The following is a 6,557-nucleotide window of genomic DNA, read 5'->3' as shown; positions in this document are numbered from 1 at the left end:
TCTCAATAAATTGCAATAAATAAGACATTTAGTTACTTGGCGTTAGAACTTAGAACCATTAATAGATATTCCAGGCGCTTTAAGAATAGTAATTAATTCTATAATTATATCAAATGTATTCATCCAATCCTTCAAGCAGCGTTTGATCCAAGGAGATAAACAGTCCAAAATGAGACACAAGAAAAATTCATCTTTTTTCAAAGAATTAAACTTGGCCTGTACAGGGATCGAACCTGTGACCTTGGCGTTATTAGCACCACGCTCTAACCAACTGAGCTAACAGGCCAAATTTCATATTTTCTGGAGGACCAGCACAGGGAGCAGTGCTAATGATAGTTTAACCAGGAGATTTGGAAAGCTTAATTTCAGCTGTTTAATATGAATTAACTTTCATATTATCAACATGAAGAAACTAATATGACTTCAAAAAAATTGCAATACAAAAGAGATTTCCATACTTAGTGTTAGAATTTTGAACCAGTAACGTTTTTTCCACGTGGTTTAGCAATAAATAAAAATTCATCACCTATATTCAATTGATTCATCTAATCATTCTATCAGCTTCTGCGCAAAGGAAATATAGAGGTAAACATGATACAGAAGAAAATACATCTATTTTCAACATTAAAGGAGAATCAAGTATTGGCTTGGAGACTGATTGAAATTATGTCCTTTGCGTTTTTAACTTCATGCTCTAACAGACTAAACTAATAGGCTCACTAAATATATAGAATACTTTTGAAGAATTAGCAGATGATGAAATGCTACTGATTCCATCCAATCCTTCAAGCAGCGTGTGATTCAAGGAGATAAACAGTCCAAAATGAAACACAAGAAAAATTCATCTTTGTTCAAACAATTAAACTTGGCCTGTATAGGGATCGAACCTGTGACCTTGGCATTATTAGCACCACGCTCTAACCATCTGAGCTAACAGGCCATTTTGTACAACTACCTGGAGGTCCAGCATATGAAGAAGGGCAAGTGATAGTTAACCTAGGAGATTTGGAAAGCTTAATTTCAGCAGTTTACCATGAAGTTATTGTTATATATTATCAACATGAAGAAACTAATATGACTTAAAAAAATTACAATACAAAAGAGATTTTCATACTTAGTGTTAGAACTTAGAACCATTAACTTTTTCCATGTGGTTAAGCAATAAATAAATATTCATCACCTATATTCAATTGATTCATCTAATCATTCTATCAGCTTCTGCGCAAAGGAAATATGGAGGTAAACATGATACAGAAAAAAATACATCTATTTTCAACATTAAAGGAGCATCAAGTATTGGCTTGGAGACTGATTGAAATTATGTCCTTGGCGTTTTTAACTTCATGCTCTAACAGACTAAACTAATAGTCTTACTAAATATATAGTATACTATTAAAGATGAAGCAGATGATGAAGTCCTACTGATTGTTAATCCGGGATAGTTGGAAAGCTTATATTCAGCTGTTTACATTCATAGTATCTTTATATATTATCAACAAGACTAAACAAAAAAGATCTCAATAAATTGCAATAAATAAGAGATTTAGTTACTTGGCGTTAGAACTTAGAACCATTATTAGATATTCCAGGCGCTTTAAGAATAGTAATTAATTCTATAATTATATCAAATGTATTCATCCAATCCTTCAAGCAGCGTTTGATCCAAGGAGATAAACAGTCCAAAATGAGACACAAGAAAAATTCATCTTTTTTCAAAGAATTAAACTTGGCCTGTACAGTGATCGAACATGTGACCTTGGTGTTATTAGCACCACGCTCTAACCAACTGAGCTAACAGGCCAAATTTCACATCTTCTGGAGGACCAGCACTGGAAGCAGTGCTAATGATAGTTCAACCAGGAGATTTGGAAAGCTTAATTTCAGCTGTTTAATATGAATTAACTTTCATATTATCAACATGAAGAAACTAATATGACTTCAAAGAAATTGCAATACAAAAGAGATTTCCTTACTTAGTGTTAGAATTTTGAACCAGTAACGTTTTTTCCACGTGGTTTAGCAATAAATAAAAATTCATCACATATATTCAATTGATTCATCTAATCATTCTATCAGCTTCTGCGCAAAGGAAATATAGAGGTAAACATGATACAGAAGAAAATACATCTATTTTCAACATTAAAGGAGAATCAAGTATTGGCTTGGAGACTGATTGAAATTATGTCCTTTGCGTTTTTAACTTGATGCTCTAACAGACTAAACTAATAGGCTCACTAAATATATAGAATACTTTTGAAGAATTAGCAGATGATGAAATGCTACTGATTCCATCCAATCTTTCAAGCAGCGTGTAATTCAAGGAGATAAACAGTCCAAAATGAGACACAAGAAAAATTCATCTTTGTTCAAACAATTAAACTTGGCCTGTACAGGGATCAAACCTGTGACCTTGGCGTTATTAGCACCACGCTCTAACCATCTGAGCTAACAGGCCATTTTGCACAACTACCTGGAGGTCCAGCATATGAAGAAGGGCAAATGATAGTTAACCTAGGAGATATGGAAAGCTTAATTTCAGCAGTTTACCATGAAGTTATTGTTATATATTATCAACATGAAGAAACTAATATGACTTAAAAAAAGTTACAATACAAAAGAGATTTTCATACTTAGTGGTAGAACTTAGAACCATTAACGTTTTTTCCATGTAGTTAAGCAATAAATAAATATTCATCACCTATATTGAATTGATTCATCTAATCATTTTATCAGCTTCTCCTCAAAGGAAATATAGAGATAAACATGATACAGTAGAAAATACATCTATTTTCAACATTTAAGGTGCATCAAGTATTGGCTTGGAGACTGATTGAAAGTATGTCCTTGGCGTTTTTAACTTCATGCTCTAACAGACTAAACTAATAGAGTCACTAAATATATAGCATACTATTGAAGATGAAGCAGATGATGAAGTCCTAATGATTGTTAATCCGGGATAGTTGGAAAGCTTATATTCAGCTGTTTACATTCATAGTATCTTTATATATTATCAACAAGACTAAACAAAAAAGATCTCAATAAATTGCAATAAATAAGAGATTTAGTTACTTGGCGTTAGAACTTAGAACCATTAATAGATATTCCAGGCGCTTTAAGAATAGTAATTAATTCTATAATTATATCAAATGTATTCATCCAATCCTTCAAGCAGCGTTTGATCCAAGGAGATAAACAGTCCAAAATGAGACACAAGAAAAATTCATCTTTTTTCAAAGAATTAAACTTGGCCTGTACAGGGATTGAACCTGTGACCTTGGCGTTATTAGCACCACGCTCTAACCAACTGAGCTAACAGGCCAATTTGCACATCTTCTGGAGGACCAGCACAGTAAGCAGTGCTAATGATAGTTCAACCGGGAGATTTGGAAAGCTTAATTTCAGCTGTTTAATATAAATTAACTTTCATATTATCAACATGAAGAAACTAATATGACTTCAAAAAAATTGCAATACAAAAGAGATTTTCATACTTAGTGTTAGAACTTAGAACCATTAACGTTTTTTCCACGTGGTTTAGCAATAAATAAATATTCATCACCTATATTCAATTGATTCATCTAATCATTTTATAAGCTTCTCCTCAAAGGAAATATAGAGATAAACATGATACAGTAGAAAATACATCTATTTTCAACATTAAAGGAGCATCAAGTATTGGCTTGGAGACTGATTGAAAGTATGTCCTTGGCGTTTTTAACTTCATGCTCTAACAGACTAAACTAATAGTCTCACTAAATATATAGTATACTATTGAAGATGAAGCAGATGATGAAGTCCTACTGATTGTTAATCCGGGATAGTTGGAAAGCTTATATTCAGCTGTTTACATTCATAGTATCTTTATATATTATCAACAAGACTAAACAAAAATGATCTCAATAAATTGCTATAAATAAGAGATTTAGTTACTTGGCGTTAGAACTTAGAACCATTAATAGGTATTCCAGGCGCTTTAAGAATAGTAATTAATGCTATAATTATATCAAATGTATTCATCCAATCCTTCAAGCAGCGTTTGATCCAAGGAGATAAACAGTCCAAAATGAGACACAAGAAAAATTCATCTTTTTTCAAATAATTAAACTTGGCCTGTACAGTGATCGAACCTGTGACCTTGGCGTTTCTTAGCACCACGCTCTAACCAACTGAGCTAACAGGCCAAATTTCACATCTTCTGGAGGACCAGCACAGGAAGCAGTGCTAATGATAGTTCAACCGGGAGATTTGGAAAGCTTAATTTCAGCTGTTTAATATGAATTAACTTTCATATTATCAACATGAAGAAACTAATATGACTTCAAAAAAATTGCTATACAAAAGAGATTTCCATACTTAGTGTTAGAATTTTGAACCAGTAAAGTTTTTTCCATGTGGTTTAGCAATAAATAAATATTCATCACCTATATTCAATTGATTCATCTAATCATTCTATCAGCTTCTGCGCAAAGGAAATATAGAGGTAAACATGATACAGAAGAAAATACATCTATTTTCAACATTAAAGGAGCATCAAGTATTGGCTTGGAGACTGATTGAAATTATGTCCTTTGCGTTTTTAACTTCATGCTCTAAAAGACTAAACTAATAGGCTCACTAAATATATAGAATACTTTTGAAGAATTAGCAGATGATGAAATGCTACTGATTCCATCCAATCCTTCAAGCAGCGTGTGATTCAAGGAGATAAACAGTCCAAAATGAGACACAAGAAAAATTCATCTTTGTTCAAACAATTATACTTGGCCTGTACAGGGATCGAACCTGTGACCTTGGCGTTATTAGCACCATGCTCTAACCATCTGAGCTAACAGGCCATTTTGCACAACTACCTGGAGGTCCAGCAAATGAAGAAGGGCAAATGATAGTTAACCGAGGAGATTTGGAAAGCTTAATTTCAGCAGTTTACCATGAAGTTATTGTTATATATTATCAACATGAAGAAACTAATATGACTTAAAAAAAATTACAATACAAAAGAGATTTTCATACTTAGTGTTAGAACTTAGAACCATTAACGTTTTTTCGATGTGGTTAAGCAATACATAAATATTCATCACCTATATTGAATTGATTCATCTAATCATTTTATCAGCTTCTCCTCAAAGGAAATATAGAGATAAACATGATACAGTAGACAATACATCTATTTTCAACATTAAAGGTGCATCAAGTATTGGCTTGGAGACTGATTGAAAGTATGTCCTTGGCGTTTTTAACTTCATGCTCTAACAGACTAAACTAATAGAGTCACTAAATATATAGCATACTATTGAAGATGAAGCAGATGATGAAGTCCTACTGATTGTTAATCCGGGATAGTTGGAAAGCTTATATTCAGCTGTTTACATTCATAGTATCTTTACATATTATCAACAAGACTAAACAAAAAAGATCTCAATAAATTGCAATAAATAAGAGATTTAGTTACTTGGCGTTAGAACTTAGAACCATTAATAGATATTCCAGGCGCTTTAAGAATAGTAATTAATTCTATAATTATATCAAATGTATTCATCCAATCCTTCAAGCAGCGTTTGATCCAAGGAGATAAACAGTCCAAAATGAGACACAGGAAAAATTCATCTTTTTTCAAAGAATTAAACTTGGCCTGTACAGGGATCGTACCTGTGACCTTGGCGTTATTAGCACCACGCTCTAACCAACTGAGCTAACAGGCCAATTTGCACATCTTCTGGAGGACCAGCACAGGAAGCAGTGCTAATGATAGTTCAACCGGGAGATTTGGAAAGCTTAATTTCAGCTGTTTAATATGAATTAACTTTCATATTATCAACATGAAGAAACTAATATGACTTCAAAAAAATTGCAATACAAAAGAGATTTCCATACTTAGTGTTAGAATTTTGAACCAGTAACGTTTTTTCCACGTGGTTTAGCAATAAATAAATATTCATCACCTATATTCAATTGATTCATCTAATCATTCTATCAGCTTCTGCGCAAAGGAAATATGGAGGTAAACATGATACAGAAGAAAATACATCTATTTTCAACATTAAAGGAGCATCAAGTATTGGCTTGGAGACTGATTGAAATTATGTCCTTTGCGTTTTTAACTTCATGCTCTAACAGACTAAACTAATAGGCTCACTAAATATATAGAATACTTTTGAAGAATTAGCAGATGATGAAATGCTACTGATTCAATCCAATCCTTCAAGCAGCGTGTGATTCAAGGAGATAAACAGTCCAAAATGAGACACAAGAAAAATTCATCTTTTTTCAAAGAATTAAAATTGGCCTGTACAGGGATCGAACCTGTGACCTTTGGGTTATTAGCACCACGCTCTAACCATCTGAGCTAACAGGCCATTTTGCACAGCTACCTGGAGGTCCAGCAAATGAAGAAGGGCAAATGATAGTTAACCCAGGAGATTTGGAAAGCTTAATTTCAGCAGTTTACCATGAAGTTATTGTTATATATTATCAACATGAAGAAACTAATATGACTTAAAAAAATTACAATACAAAAGAGATTTTCATACTTGGTGTTAGAACTTAGAACCATTAACGTG

At 32.9% G+C, this 6,557-nt stretch overlaps 4 non-coding genes across 4 annotated transcripts; all 4 read right to left on the bottom strand.

Annotated features, from left to right (window-relative positions):
* Positions 1-212: 212 nt before the first annotated feature.
* TRNAI-AAU (transfer RNA isoleucine (anticodon AAU)) lies at positions 213-286 on the bottom strand. The gene has a single exon. It is a non-coding gene; the product is annotated as a tRNA-Ile (tRNA).
* Positions 287-3,245: 2,959 nt separating this feature from the next.
* On the bottom strand, positions 3,246-3,319 carry TRNAI-AAU (transfer RNA isoleucine (anticodon AAU)). Its single transcript has one exon. It is a non-coding gene; the product is annotated as a tRNA-Ile (tRNA).
* A 787-nt stretch (positions 3,320-4,106) lies between these two features.
* Positions 4,107-4,181, bottom strand: TRNAL-AAG (transfer RNA leucine (anticodon AAG)). The gene has a single exon. It is a non-coding gene; the product is annotated as a tRNA-Leu (tRNA).
* Positions 4,182-4,761: 580 nt separating this feature from the next.
* Positions 4,762-4,835, bottom strand: TRNAI-AAU (transfer RNA isoleucine (anticodon AAU)). Its single transcript has one exon. It is a non-coding gene; the product is annotated as a tRNA-Ile (tRNA).
* Between the last annotated feature and the right edge of the window lie 1,722 nt (positions 4,836-6,557).

This window comes from Lissotriton helveticus, chromosome 4_1 (genome assembly GCF_964261635.1).
Source record: "Lissotriton helveticus chromosome 4_1, aLisHel1.1, whole genome shotgun sequence".
Lineage (NCBI taxonomy): Eukaryota > Metazoa > Chordata > Amphibia > Caudata > Salamandridae > Lissotriton > Lissotriton helveticus.
The sequence above is the reverse complement of the archived record's forward strand: the minus strand, read 5'-3'. Positions and strand labels throughout refer to the sequence as shown.